We start from the raw sequence: 16,289 nt of genomic DNA, 5'->3' as shown, positions 1-16,289 counted from the left end.
CATGGTGCGCACGACCTAAGAATTTTCAGTAACCACCAGAAGCTCACCCTGATGACAGCGACTGCTGCCCCGCCTTGGTCTGGTGCCCCACTCACCTGCTCCACCATCCCGCCACAGCTGATGCCCACCATATTCCGTGCTCTGTTGCCTGCTGGCGATGCCCACCATGTTCTGAGCACAACCCCTGGTGGTAAGCACATGTCATAGCGACTGGTTGTTCGGTTGTTCAGTTGTTCCGCCATTCGATCTATTTGCATATAAACGGAAAGTCGGACATCCCTCTCACAATCCAGGACTGCTGGCTTCCAACCGCTCACCTACTGCCTGACTGATTGCCCCTAACCATGTCTGTCTGCCAGCTGGATCACCCCCTAACTACTCCCTTGCCATCAGGCACGACCTAAGAATTTTCAGTAACCACCAGAAGCTCTGCCAGCCCGATTGGCCCTAACTGCCCTTTCTTGCCAGCCTGGTTCCCTCCAACTGTCCTCCCCTGCTGGTCTGGTCACCCCTAACTGCCATCCCTTGCCAGCCTGGTTGCCCCTAACTGCCCTCCCCTGCAGGCCTGGGTCCTGCCCAACCACCCTCCCCTGCTGGCCTGGTCACCCCTAACTGCCTTCCCTTGCCAACCTGGTTGCCACTAACTGCCCTCCCCTGCAGGACTGGTCTCTCCTAACTGCCTTCCCCTGCTGGCTCGGTCACTCCTAATTGCCCTCCCTTGCCAGCCTGTCACCCCCAACTGCCCTCCCCTGTAGGCCATCTTGTAGCAGCCATCTTTTGTCCACATGGAGGCAGCCATCTTTGACCACATGGGGGCGGCCATCATGTGTGTTGGAGTGATGGTCAATTTGCATATTACCTCTTATTATATAGGATATATATTATAAAATATCAGAAAGGGAAAATAAGAAAATAATCCCATTCACCATTGCTTTAAAACACACACACAAAAAAACCCAAAATACCTAGGAATAAATTTAATCAAAGAAGTAAAAGATCAACCTGCACTCAAAAAGTTATAAGATGCTGAGAAAAAAAATTATAGAAGATACAAATAAGTGGAAGTATATTCCATGTTCATAGATAGGAAGAATTAACATCATTAAAATACACATACTATCCAAAGCAAGGTATAAATTCAATGCAATTGCTATCAAAATACCAATGGCATATTACAGAGAATTAAAACAAATATTTCAAAAATTTATGAGGAACCAAAAAAGACCCCAAAATAGTCACAGCAATGTTGAGAAAGAAGAACAAAGTTGGAGTTGTTGTTGTAAATAATATAAAATTAGATCAATAGAACAAAATATAGAGCTCAGAAATAAATCCACACCTCTATAGTCAATTAATATTTGATAAAAGAATAAAAACATAATGAGGTAAAACAGTTTATTCAATAAATAGTGTTGAGAAAATTGGACAGATACATGCAAAAATATGAAAGTAGACCACCTTCATAACTATATACAAGTGTAAACTCAAAATGGGTTAAATACTTAAATGTTAGACTTAAAACCATAAATATCCTAGAAGAAAACATTAGGTGGAGGGGGGTTGTCCTTCAGCCCGGACTGCACCCTCTTGCACTCTGGGACATCCCTCTCACAATCTGGGACTGGTGACTCCTAACTGCTCACCTGCCTTCCTGCTTTCCTGATCACCCCTAACCACTCAACTGTCTGCCTGATCTCTCCAAACCACTCAACTGCCTGCCTGATTGCCCCTAACAACTCACCTGCCTGCCTGATCTCCCTTAACCACTCTGCCTGCCTGTCTGATCAACCCTAACTGCTCACCTGACTGCCTGATTTCCCCTAACTGCCTCTGCCTCAGCCCCCGCCACTGCGGCTTCATCTGGAAGGTCGTTTGGCTGTCTGGTCTAATTAGCATATTATGCTTTTATTATTACAGACTAGAGGCCCGGTGCACAAAAATTTGTGCACTTGGGGGGGAGGGGTCCCTCAGCCCGGCCTGTGCCCTCTCGCAGTCTGGGGCCCCTCGGGAGACAACGACCTGCTGGCTTAGGCCCACTCCCAGGTGGCAGAGGGCAGGCCCAATCCCTAGGTGCAGCCCCTGGTCCGGCTCAGAGCAGGGCCGACTTGGGAGTTGGGGCGCCGCCCCCTGTCATGCACAGAGCAGGGAGGATTGGGAGGTTGCGATGCCACCCTCAGTCATGCTCAGGGTAGGGCCGATTCGGGGGTTGGGGCACCACCCCCGTCACACTCAAGGCAGGGTCGATGGGGAGGTTGCAGTGCCACCCCCTGTCACGCACAGAGCAGGGCCCATCAGGGGGTTGGGGAGCTCCCCCCTGTCATGCACAGAGCAGGGTCCATCACGGGGTTGGGGAGCTCCACCCTGTCACACACAGAGCAGGGCCCATCAGGGGCTTGAGGAGCTCCACCCTGTCACTCACAGAGTAGGGCCGATAGGGGAGTTGGTGCACCCCCCCCCATCACACACAGAGCAGGGCGGATCAGGTGGTTGGGGTGCTGCCCCCTGTCACACACAGAGCCGCAGGGTGATGAGGGGGTTGGGGAGCTCCCCCCTATCAGGCACAGAGCAGGGCCGATCAGGGGGTTGGGGAGCCTTCCCCTGTCATGAGCAGAGCAGGGCCGATCAGGGGGTTGGGGCACCGCCACTGTCACACACAGAGCAGGGCTGATCAGGTGGTTGGGGCGCTGCCCCCTGTCACACACAGAGCCGCAGGGTGATGAGGGGGTTGGGGAGCTCCCCCCTATCAGGCACAGAGCAGGGCCGATCAGGGGGTTGGGGAGCCTTCCCCTGTCATGAGCAGAGCAGGGCAGATAGGGAGGTTGTGACTCCACCCCCTGTCACACATAGAGTTGCAGGGCGATCAGGGGGTTTGGGCGCTGCCCCCTGTCACGCTGATCCCGGTGTTGGGAGGCATATTACCTTTTTACTATATAGAATAGAGGACTGGTGCATGGGTGGGGGCCGGCTGGTTTGCCCTGAAGGGTGTCCTGGATCAGGGTGGGAGTCCCAACTGGGGTGCCTGGCCAGCCTGGGTGAGGGGCTGAGGGCTGTTTTCAGGCCGACTGAAGATCCCAACTGCTCCTTTTTTCCTTTCTTTTTTTTTTTATTCTGGGCCAGCTTTAGCTCTGTAAAACATAGAAGGCATTGGCCATGGTGGGATGGTGGAGCAGGTGAGCAGGGGCACCAGACCAAGGCAGAGCGCTGGTCGCTGTCATCAGGGCAAGCCTCTGGTGTTACTGAAAATTCTTTACTCTCACTCGCCACGGTCCTGTGCTCACACCTGCTGCTGGTGCTGGCCCTGCTCATACCCACAGCTGGAGCTGGAGCTGCCACTCATAGCCGCTGCCGGTGCCTGGAGCCAGTCCCAATCACTTGGCACCATCAGCGGGTGCAAGCAGCGTCTGCTAGCCCCAACCTCTCCATCTCTCCTGAGAATTTCTCCACTTTCCCCTGCTCCTGAGGGGTGATCAGGGCAGCAGCCACTGCTCACACCTGCTAGTGGTGCTGGCCCTGCTCCCACCCACTGCTGGCACTGGTCCCAATCGCTCTGTGCCATCAGCGGGTAAGAGTGAGAGCGCAGCGGCAGCAGGAGCGGGGCTGCCAGCAGACAGGGGACTGGGGCCACGGCGGGAGGGGCCAGGTGGGGGTGTGGAAGATGGGCTGAGACCCGACCCTGTGCCCACCGCAGCCTCATGGCCCACACTTCCTTTCAAGGTGCACAAATTCGTGCACAGGGACCCTAGTTTTTATATATGACATCTTTGTTTCAATTTCACTTCCAAATAGAATTTTGCTAATTTATATAAAAGTCATTCATTTCTACATATTGATTTTTTATCAAGTAATTTTCTTTTAATTCATTGATTAGTTTGAATAGTTGGTTTAATTCAATGGTTCTCAACCAGTGGGTCGCAAACCCCTTTGGGGGTTGAACGACCCTTTCACAGGGGTCGCCTAAGACCATCGGAAAACACATATGTAATTACATATTGTTTTTGTGATTAATCACTATGTTTTAATTATGTTCAATTTATAACAGTGAAAATACATCCTGCATATCAGATATTTACATTATGATTCATAACAGTAGCAAAATTACAGTTATGAAGTAGCAACAAAAATGATTTTATGGTTGGTGGTCACCACAACATGAGGAACTGTACCAAAGGGTCGTGGCATTAGGAAGGTTGAGAATCACTGGTTTAGTTGTTTTGAAGTGTTTAGTTAATAGATTATGTCATATGCAAATAAAAAATAGCTTTACTTCTTACTAACATTTGTACTTAATATTTATTTCTCTTGCTCTATTATATAGGTAACCTTTCCGGTGTAAGAAAAAAATCATAATAGATATTCTTATTTTAAGCACAGATTTAAACATTTCAACATTAAAAATATAGAAGCCATAGTTTTCCTTTATTTTAGATATTCTTTATAAGATTAAGAATGAGATTTTAATCAAGTATGGGTAAAGTGTTATATGCTCTCTCTGTATCTATGTAACGGGATAGATAAAAAATATAAAGATAGCTAAAAAGATGATAGATAGATAGATAGATAGATAGATAGATGATAGATAGATAATAGATGGAATAAACTTCATTTGGTCAGATGCATTATCCTTCTCAAAAATCATTGCATTAAATTTTACTTCATTTTACTTTGTCTAAGAAGTTTGCATTTATGTTCATGAGAGATATGGACTTGTAATTTGCTTTTCTTGGAATACCCTTTGCAGGCTTTAGTGGCAGGATTATGTTTACCTCAAAAATAAGTTGGGAGGTGTTCTTTCTTTCTCTATTTTCTAAATTTTTTTTGAAGATTTGTGTTATTTCAAACTTAAATGTTTGAAATTATTCAACTGTGCAGCCATCTATGACCAAGGTTTTCTTTGTGGGGAGATTTTAAATTATTGACTATATTTATTCAATATATTCATTGTTTTGTTTCTGTTTAGGTCAGTTTTGATAGAAGTGTGTTTTTAAAAAAATTCATTCACTTTATCTAGGTTGTTAAACTTATTGGTACTGTTATTCATACCATCATCTTATTTTTTTTAGTCTGCAGAATTTTTGTTGATATTTGGCTTTGTATTTTCTTATATACTTTACATTGGTAATTAATGTTCTCTCTCTTGATCAAATTTACTATGGGCATATGACTTTTATTAATTTGATATTCTCAGTATCATAAAAGTACAAATGTCCAAATATCTCACAAATTTTTAACATTCTCTCATTGTTAAGATATTGGAATGTGTGAATGTGGAATATTACTGTAGCCACTTTAGGCCATTAAAAAGTTCCTTCTATTGCAGGCATCCAACATGGAAATATAACATATACATTTAGTTTCATAGAACCAAACAACAAAGTTCTAAAGAAGAGTATTAACCTTCATTTCTAATTTGGAGGTTAAGAACCATAAAGTAAGCAATATTTCTGCTACAGTGGCTACCAATGTGTGTTAATAGCACATGCATTGAATGGAACTAAACTTAGTATAGTAGTCCACCCTTATTTGCAGTTTCACTTTTTACGGTCATAAAATATTAAATGAAAAATTCCAGAAATAAAAAATTAGTAAATTTCAAATTGTACTCTGTTCTGAGTAGCATGATCAAACTTTTTACACATCCCTCTCCATCCTGTGCAGGATGTGAATCATCCCTTTTGTCAGAGTATCCACATTTTAGATCCTACCCACCCATTACTCTCTTAGTAGCCATCTCAGTTATCTTATCAGCTGTCATGCATTAAGTGTTTGTGTTTAAGCAATCCTTTTTTTTTTACTTAATGGCCCCAAAACACAAGAGTAGTGATGCAGAGAATTTAGATATGCCAAAGTCATGGCTCAATAATCCAGGATCACCCAAAGTAGATGATTGTCTTTCTTATGTACAGTCAAAAGGTCAATAGTAGCCAAACACTATGTCACATGTCTGTATTATGCACTTCACTTCATTTCATCACAGAGGCATTTTATCACCTCACATCATCTCAAGAAAAGGAGTGTAGGTACAGTAAGATATTCTGAGAAAGAGAAAGACCACGCCTATGTAATTTACTATTGTATATTGTTTTATTGTTCTCTTGTCTAATTTTACTATTGGCTATTATTAATATTTATTGTGCCTAATATATAAATTAAATTTTATAATAGGTGTGTTTAGGAAAAAAAAAACATATATGTAGACTTTGGTATTATCCCTGGTTTTGGGCATTCCCAGGAGTCTAGGAACATAGCCCATGGATAAGAGGTACCTAAATGAAAGTGATTTTGACTTATTTCTATAACCAGTGCAAATATTTTATTTTGAGAGGAAGGAGAACTGGGCAATATGTTGATATTGATACATGTAGTTGCAAAGTAGAAGTCTCCACAGCTTTGGAATGATTCCTAGCATATTCAGAATCCATAAATTATGTAGTTAAGAGAAAAAAAATAATAAATCCGTGTTCTTAATTTCTGTAGATTACTAATTTGGTTGTTTTTATAGCTTATATTTTCCTCTCTAGGACATTAATTGAAATAATATATCTCAGGTATTTTAGAAATTTAATTTATTATATGTAAATAAATAATTTTGTCAGGTTTGAGTTTCTAAAACTGAGAAAAAAACTATGAATAAGAGATACTGTTATACTTTTTTCTAAATTTGAAAACGAGCTCAAATTATCAGTATAAGGCAGAGTAAACAAAAAACAAACAAACAAAACAGCAACAACAAAAATGAAACCATTATTGAGTTAGCAGGAATTTTTAGGAATAACAATGCATTGCAAAATTATAATGTACTCAGCAGCAATTGTTATGACCATATGTTAGAAGATTCATTTAAAATGTTCTCACAATGATTTTTAAATAGAAACACATCCCAATGGTTCTTTCCTTTGTTGATCGAGACCTCTCTATGTAAGATACAACTTTTAATTGTTTCCTATAGAGAGACTATTAATTAGTCAGATTTCAATTCAGTAAGTGAAAGTACATATTTATAAGTTATTATAAACAATGCTCTATTTCTAATTTTATAATTATGAATTCATGGTTTATGGTTTACCATAAATTCTAAGAATCCTACAACACTGAGAGGTGAGGGTTGAAGGGAGACAGAGAATTAGAGAAATATAGAATAAGTGTGAGAAAAGGGGAAATAAGGAAAGAAAGGAAGACAAAGAAAGAATAAAAACAATAGAGAACATTTCAATTAGGGTGGAGTAGGACTAACCCAATATTGGCAATCAGCTGATGACTTTTTAAAAACTCTAACTGGAGTGTCATTTTTAATTTAATGCATCATCCTCACTCCTATGTATATTAAAGGTTTTATTAACAGGCAATGTGAATTTTGACTCATAACCCTACAAAGATCAAGTTTAAAATCATACTAATGATTCAAGACTTAGCCAAAATTTTCTTGAATCAATTTATTTATTTATTTATTTTTAAATATATTTTATTGATTTTTCACAGAGAGGAAGGGAGAGGTATAGAGAGTTAGAAACATCGATGAGAGAGAAACATCGATCAGCTGCCTCTTGCATACCCCCTACTGGGGATGTGCCCGCAACCAAGGTACATGCCCGTGACCGGAATCGAACACGGGACCCTTCAGCCCGCAGAGCGACGCTCTATCCACTGAGCCAAACTAGTCAGGGCTTGAATCAATTTATTTTTAGTCTATATTAGTTGAATTAATATTTTGCAGTCTATATTTGTCTCTTATCACAATTTACAAACTCAACCCAAGATACTATGCTTTAAAAATCAATTTCCATTACTATGGCAGTATCTTATTCTTCTTATTCTTCCAGTCACTGATAATAGAGATTTCAGTGTACTATAAAATACTGCTCCATTTTTTTTTCTGATGCTAGATATGAAAGAAAATCTAGAAAAAAGTTGTTTCCTCAAAATTGATATGTTCATAAATCTTATGAGTAGTGAGAATTACCATGTATAACAAGAGTATTAACTATATATAGAAAATTTGAAAGTATTATCTGCTAAGAATGTTTTCAAATGGCTAGAAAATGTAATAAAGCTAGATATGTAAGTTCAGCACATGCATTCTACAAGTTTCTACTTTTGCAGATGGGAAAAGTGAATAAGCTTTTAAATGGCTTCTGGCAATATTTGAACCTAAAATAAACATCTTAGTACAACAATATGAAAAAAATGTTAATAAGAAATGAATGGTTAATTAAATGTCTACAAAAGATAGCAGTGTTTCAACTTAAAACTTTTGTTTATTTACTAGCCAGATTTTGACATTAGTTTTATTAATACACAAATAAATAAGCAATATTGGTATTATTAATAGCCAAATAAAAATATTACATAAGCAAATTTAACTGGAATTTTATGTTATCATGAATGATTCAATATGATCTCTAGAATTATGTCGTCACCAGTCATCTTCCACCTACAATTGTGCCATCTCTTCCTATGAGGAGATAATTTTTTTGTTGTTGTTAAAAGTAGAAATAGTAAAATATTTTGGGGACTTGCACAAGGAATATCCTAAGTAAAAACTTTGAAAATAGAAAATGTAAAACTAATCTATAGTGGCAAGTAGTAGAGATTGATTAAGAAGAGGCATAGAGAAAGGTTAGAAGTACTGGAAATATCATATATCTTAATTTTTCTGTGAGTACATAGTATATGCACTTGTCAAAACTCACTAACTGTACCATAAAGTGGGTACAGTTATTTTCATGTATATTTCAATACTATTGATAATATTAGAAGAGAGCTTAAAGAAAAAGTTAAGCTAGGGAAGACATCCCTAAAATATCCCTGTCCTCAAGTGGTTACCTATTAAAAAAGCCATCAGTGTCTCTGGCCTCACAACATTCTCTGCATTTTGCCTCAAGACTCCATCTCCTCTCATGCACCTACACAAACTCTGTATTCTAGAGTGCACACTCTTTCACTCTCCCTAAAATATACCTTCTTCATTCCTACCTTTTCCTTCTCCGTGACATTTCCTCACCTCTGCCTAAAATCCTCCATACTTAGCCAATAAATACCCGTTCATCATATTCTCTTATCTGAAACTTCTATCCCATGAAATCCCTTGGATGCTCGTAATATTTAAGATTTCATCTTCATTGGTCTTTTATATATATAAGCTTTTTTTAAAATATATTTTATTGATTTTTTACAGAGAGGAAGGAAGAGAGATAGAGGGTTAGAAACATCGATGAGAGAGAAACATCAATCAGCTGCCTCCTGCACACTCCCTACTGGGGATGTGCCCTCAACCAAGGTACATGCCCTTGACCTGAATCGAACCTGGGACCCTTGAGTCTGCAGGCCGACACTCTATCCACTGAATCAAACCGGTTAGGACTATACATAGGCTTTTAATGCATGCTTCATTATCCCACCTGGACTCTAACCTCCCTTATCTCAAATAGCTCATTTTACAGCTATCAGATTTTCTATTATGTTTGGATTTGATAGGTGCTCAATCATCTGCTGATTGATAACCTACATGCTATAAAAGCTTTACATTGCATAGAAATCAAAGATGTCAAGGAGCCAACGACATATTGTTTCTGCTTTTGCTGATGGGAAAGGTGGGTAACTATGATTAGGAAGGAAAGAGAAATATAATGAATCAATTTGCTAGAAAATAATAACACACGAAGAATAGTAGGCTTTCCTTTTCTCATATAGTTCAATGGAATAATATAGATGAAGAATGATGGAAGAAGATATAAAAATGTTGTAATTACAGTTGCCTCCAATTTCGTCATATTAATTTAGAAACCTTGGCGACTATGCTCCACAGCAGACAGAAAATGATGGATGTGGCAAATTACTGCTTCCTATAGCAAACTTTTTTTTTTTCTTAAAATGATTCTTATCAATGGACAAAGCAGGACCAGCAAATTAGTGTCACTGAAGTGAAACCTTTCCACTTTAATTGTATCAGGTAAATGATAAAATCAAAGCCAATTTTATTTACCAAACACAATTTATAACTTTCAAGTGATTGGGCTGAAAAATAATTTTAGCAAACATGCCAGTTATACACATTGGAGGATAAAAGCCATGAGAAATAATGTATTTAGAGAAGGTACACTATTTGGAATAATCTGTATTCTCATATATATTTTTTATTTTAAAGAAAATTTGCATTAAGTAATTGTCATTGAATATTTGCAGAATACCTACTGTTTTACTGTGTGAGGTCTTGTGGTTGAGTAATAAACATGACACAGCTCCTTCCTTTAAATAAAGTTAGTGGGTGACTTAAAAAAGTAAATTAGAAATTTTAATAGAAGGGGGTAGAGTCCAATGGTCAAACAAGTACAGTGATATGGAAGCAGATAGAAGAGGCTGGAGTGTCAGTAGGTAAAATAGAAAAGGTGTTCCCAATGGCATGTGAGGCAGAACTGCCAGACAGAACATATGTGCACAAAAGTAATGTATTATCATGTTTATTCATAAGGCTTTATTTTTATTATTATTTTAATTTAAAATATTTTTTATTGATTTTTAGAGACAAAAAGGGAGAGGGAGAGAAAAAGAAACACCAATGGGAAAGTGACACATCAATTGGCTGCCTTCTACATGCACACTACCAAAGACCGAGATCACAACCCGGGCATGTGCCCTTACTGGAAATCGAACCAGCAACTTCAGTGCATGGGACTGTGCCAAATAAACTGAGCCACACCTGCCATGGCATGTAAGCCAGTATTGATTTGTGTTGGAAACTGAGCAAAACTAACTTTGGCCATTCAAAATCTTTAAGTCTTTTTGTGAGATATTTTAAAAATTCTTCTGTGACTTGTTTTTATTTATTTACTTTTGAATGGATTAACAAAATGGCATATCTATGCAATGGAATATTGCCATTTAATCATTTTTCAATTACAGTAGGAATACAATATTATATTAGCTACTAGGGGCCCGGTGCATGAAATTTGTGCACTGGGTGTGGGGGGCGGGGGGAAGAGTGTCCCTCAGCCCAGCCTGCCCTCTCTCACATACTGGGAGCCCTCAGGCGTTGACCCCCATCACCCTCCAATTGCCTGATCGGCCCCTTGCCCAGGGCTGATGCCTCTGCCAGAGGTGTCAGGCTTGGACAGGGGACCCCCATCTCCCCCCAATCACTGGCTCTGGCCCCCGCCCAGGCCTGAGGCCTCTGGCCCAGGAATCATGCCTGGGCAGGGGACCTCCATCTCCCTCTGATCGCTTGCTCCACCCCCCGCCCAAGCCTGATGCCTCTGACCCAGGCTTCAGGCCTGGGCAAGGGGACCATCATATCCCCCCAATCCCCGGCTCTGCCCCCCACCCAGGCCTGATGCCTCGGCCAGAGGAGTTGACCCTCATCACCCTCCGATCACCAATCACCCGATCGGCCCCTTGACCAGGCCTGAGGCCTCCGGCAGAGGTGTCAGGCCTGGGTAGGGGACCCCCAGCTCCCCGCGGTTGCAGACTCCGCCCCTGCCCAGGCCTAACGCCTCTGGCCTAGGCGTCCAGCCCAGGCAGCGGGGACCTGCAGTGGCAGTGGGGGGCACCGTGATTGTGGGCTTCGCTTTAGGCCCAGGCAAGGGACCCCTAGCTCCTGGGACTGCCAGCTTCGACCGTGCCCAGCTCCCATCGCTGGCTCCACCCCTACTTCCTGCTATCACTGGCCAGGGCGGCAAAGGCGCCTGATTCTCCGATCATGGCTAGGGGGCAGGGCAAAGGCCCCCCTGGGGCCGCCTTTGCCCTGCCCCCCAGCTCTTAGCTCCCCCTGGGTTTCCGATCACTGTCAGTGGCAGGGGGCTTCTTCCTGCTTTCCCTTTCGCCTCCCTGCATTGTGCCTACATATGCAAATTAGCCGCCATCTTGTTGGCAGTTAACTGCCAATCTTAGTTGGCAGTTAATTTGCATATAGCCCTGAGTAGCCAATGAAAAGGGTATCGCCGTACGCCAATTACCATTTTTCTCTTTTATTAGTGTAGATAGTTGTATACTCCAGTGACTAGACATATATAATTTACTAAGTGGTCATCCCAATATAAAGCTTGCATCCATCTGACACCACAGAATTATTAAATTATTGACTGTATTTCCTATGCTAGACTTTATATCCCCTTGACTGTTCTGTAACAACCAATTTGTATTTCTTAATCACTTCACCTTTTTCACCCATCCCCTTAATCCCTCTCCCATCTGGCAACCATCAACATGTTCCCTGTAACTATGAATCAGTTTCTGTTCTGATTGTTCCTTTATTTTATATTTTTTAGTTTCAATTGTTGATAAATATGTATTTATTGCCACTTTATTATTCATATTTTTATCTTTTTCTTCTTCTTCAAGAAAACACTTAATATTTCATGTAATACTGGTTTCATAATGAACTCCTTTATTTTTTCTTGTCTGAGAAGCTCTTTATCTGTCCTTTGATTCTAACTGATAGCTTTGCTGGGTAGAGTAATCTTGGTTGTAGGTCCCTGCTTTCATCACTTTGAATATTTCTTATCACTCCCTTCTAACTTGCAAAGTTTCTGTTAAGATATCAGCTGATAGTCCTATGGGAGCTCCCTTGTTGGTAACTAAATGCTTTTGTTTTGCGGCTTTTAAGATTTTCTCTTTGTCTTTAACCATCAGCATTTTAATTATGATGTGTCTTGGTGTGGACCTCTTTGGATTCATGTTGTTTGGGACTCTCTGCCTTTCCTGACTGGTATGTCTATTTCCTTCACCAGGTTAGGGAAGTTTTCTATATTTATTTTTTTCAAATGAGTTTCAATTTCTTTCTCTCTCTCTTCCCAATACAGCACCCACAAGATGCAAATGTTGATATTCCTTGAAGTTTTCCCAGGACTTCCTTTTACTATCTTTGTTCTTCTGGTTTACTTTTTTCTTTTTCATGTTATGATTGTTTACTTTTTGCTTCCTTATATTCCAAATCACTGATTTGATTCTTGGCTTCATCTAATCTACATTTGATTCCCTATAAATTATTCTTCATTTTAGTTAGTGTATATTTCATTTTTGACTGGTTCTTTTGTATGGTTTCTATGCCCTTTTTTATGCAAGTTCCTTGAACATATAATCATTGTTTTGAATATCGTATCTGGACTTTGCTTGCCTTCATTTCATATAGTTGTTTTCCTAGAGATTTCTTATGTTTGTTTGTTTTTTTTATTTGGGACCTATTTGTTTGTCTTTGCATTTTTGGTTCTTTGCCTAAGTTTGTTTCTATGTCTTAGATTGAGCTTCTATGTCTCCTGGACTTGGTAGAGTGACCTCATGTAGTAAGTGTCCTGTATGGCCTAGTGGCGCAGCCTCCCCAGCCATCTGAAGCAGGCATTTTTACAAAAAGGACAGGTGGCCTCTGTGTGGCCTGTGTGTACTCAACCTCAAGAGAAACTTCCTCCTTTCCCTGTCACCTAGCAATAGCAAACGATTACTCTTTAAAAGTGGAAGCCACTCTGTTTCCTGCCCTGTACTGACTAGCAATACTTGGGACTTTCCTTTCCTGGAAAGTGAAATAAACTTCCTCTCTGCATCTCTTCTTTTAGTTGTGAATTCTTTTATGGTCCTTGTCACTGGCAAAGCCTAACAAACAGAGAGATCCAAAGTGCTTACAAAAGAAATTGACTTTATTTCCAACAGAGTATCAAGAAGTCAAAGCCTAAAGCACTCTCAAAAACAGTGGAAGTTGTGGTGAAAACCAATTAAGGGGAGGCTGGTAGATTCCTTTAAGAAATTAAACCAAAGGCCAGTAAGCTTATCAGAAAGCATCAGGAAAAAGGGAGCTAAGAAGAGGCTTCCTGAAGTCAGAACAAATGTCAAACGCTGACCTCCAAACTATCCTTGTAAAGAAGCTCAAATTTAGTTGGATTCGTCTATAAAGAACTGATGCCCAGAGAATTGTTAAATACAATAGACAAATCAACCAGCAATTAGTGGTCATGGAAAAAGAGTCAAAGAGGACCCTGTTATCACGTAATCTTGCTTCATATTGCTGGGGTGGGGGTGGGGGGATTAAGCTGCACTAAAGATATTCAGTCCGTCAAAAAAAAAAAAAATAAAAAAGTAAATAAAAAACGTTTGTGCCCCACACATACACATATGGGAGCAAAAACATTGTTGCTAGATTCCAACCAAACAACACCAAAAATGAGACATGCAATGAAAGAAGACATTTTGACCCATACCTTGGGGAAAAAAGAAAAGGCAATAGAAACTGTCTACATGAATGACTAGATATCTGGTTTAGTAATAAAAATTTCAAAATAGCCATTATAAATATGTTCCAAGAACAAAAGAAACTATACTTAAGGAAATAAAGGAAAACATGATGATACGATCTTATTAAACAGAGAACAGCAATAAATAGATACAAACATTAATTTAAACAAAATCAAATGGAAATAAAAAGTACAATAGCTGAAATAAATAACTCACTAGAAGGCCTTAACATTAGAATTGAACTTGCAGAAGAAACAATTATTATACTGGAAAATTGAAAGAAATGGCTTTTGCAATCCAAAGAACAGAGAGTAAAATGAATGAACAAAAATGAATAGATCCTGTGAGAAACGCAGGGCACCATTAAGTGCACCAACATATGTATGCAGTGGGAGTGCCCGAAGGAGAGGAGAGAGAAAAGAAAAGATAAGGGAAAATATTAAAGTAACTAATGACTGAAAACATCCCAGATTTATTTTAAAATGTTAATTACATTTAAAAGTATAAATATGCATTTAAATATACATTTTTACCATAATAAAGTCTGAGAAATATAGACATAATTTTAGAGTATACTCTGAGCAAGGGATTGTTCAAATTATACAGTTCATGAGAGCATCACATACAAAGGAAATGGTTACTGGATTATCAAGTAATGGTAATTCGGGTTGTTTTCCTGAGCAAGATGCAATGGTGATTTCTTTCCCCAGTCCTTGTCCGGATGGATTCAAAGAATGAAGCCATGGACAAAAGGTGTTAGATGAAAAGGGTGGAAATTTATTGGAAGCAAATATGAACTCCCACATAGGGAGTGGATTCCAAGTGGTAAACCCCTAAGCTCCTTTTTCCTAAAGTTTATAAAGCCTGTAGTTCTTTGTTACTTCATATTCCCTTCTAATCAATCACTCTTTTTGCAGAATATTAGCTTTAAAGCCCAAACCCCATGTGGTGCCCCCCTGTTTTTCTCCCCCTTATCTTGTAAAATTTCTCTGTCCTCTGTGAGGGTTTGATTCCTCTTTCTCCCTAGACCCTGTGGCTTTTCCCTATTTTCTGTGAATGGATATGTCTTCCTCTCCCCTTATCCTGTGGCACCTCTTTTTATTTCTTTTCTTCTCTGTGAATGTATGCCTTCTGGCGGCTCCAAGCCCTCACCTATGCCTTCCTCCCCCATGGACCCTCTTTATTCCTAAATCTCCCCAAACCTGCCTATTTTACCCCTAAAACTCCTTTCAATGGCACATGACTTTTTCAGATGGCAAAATGTTGCCCTCGAGAGGTTTGACTAAGTACACGTGTAATAGAGTGAAATGCTGGTCTAACTCCATCTTCTTTAAGCCTGCTATGTTCCTCTGCCTTCAAGCTAAAAGCTCCTGTTTGAGACATGTTAATAATCAGAGGAATTTGGCTTTGGGGTTGCATTTTTACAAAAAGAGCCCTGCCCATTTTCCATTCTCTTGACATAAAAAAGCCTGTACTCTCTACTTTCTTAAGGTGGACTGGAGGATTAGTGCTCTCATCTTCTGAGTTGTCACTTTCTTGGTCAATAAAACTTTCCTTACTCCAAACTCTAATGTTTTGAGTGTAGGCCTTTTGAAGCATTGGGCACATGGGCTTTGGGCCAGGAACACAACCTGCCACTGAGGCTGAAACTTCACTGGGAGAATCAGCTCTTAGAAGTAGGGGTGAGTGCAAGGAACTTTAGACTTAGGGGTGGGTAGAGCTCAGCCCTTCGGACCAGTCAGGCTTTGGTTGACCTATTTCTACTCTGGCCTTGCATGTGTCGGAACCATCCCTACATATAAGGCCAACTAGGCCATATGGTAAGAAAACTATAAACTCCTAAAGACTTTTAAGGGACTGAACCTTGTATTTGGCCTCATGAACACTATGTTCTATTCAACTAATTTAGATAAACAATTAACCAGTCGCATCTTTCTGTTTGATGTTTGCTTAATTTTATTTTTGTTGTAATTCAATATGTCAAAAATGCATTTTAGGTCTTTAGAAATTCAATTATTTTTCATAGGATATTTTTGCAACTGAGTATAAGATAAATATGAAAGAAAATGCCCTGGAAG

The sequence above is a fragment of the Myotis nattereri genome (genome assembly GCF_964212035.1).
Source record: "Myotis nattereri genome assembly, chromosome: 7".
NCBI classification, from domain to species: Eukaryota; Metazoa; Chordata; class Mammalia; order Chiroptera; family Vespertilionidae; genus Myotis; species Myotis nattereri.
The sequence above is the reverse complement of the archived record's forward strand: the minus strand, read 5'-3'. Positions refer to the sequence as shown.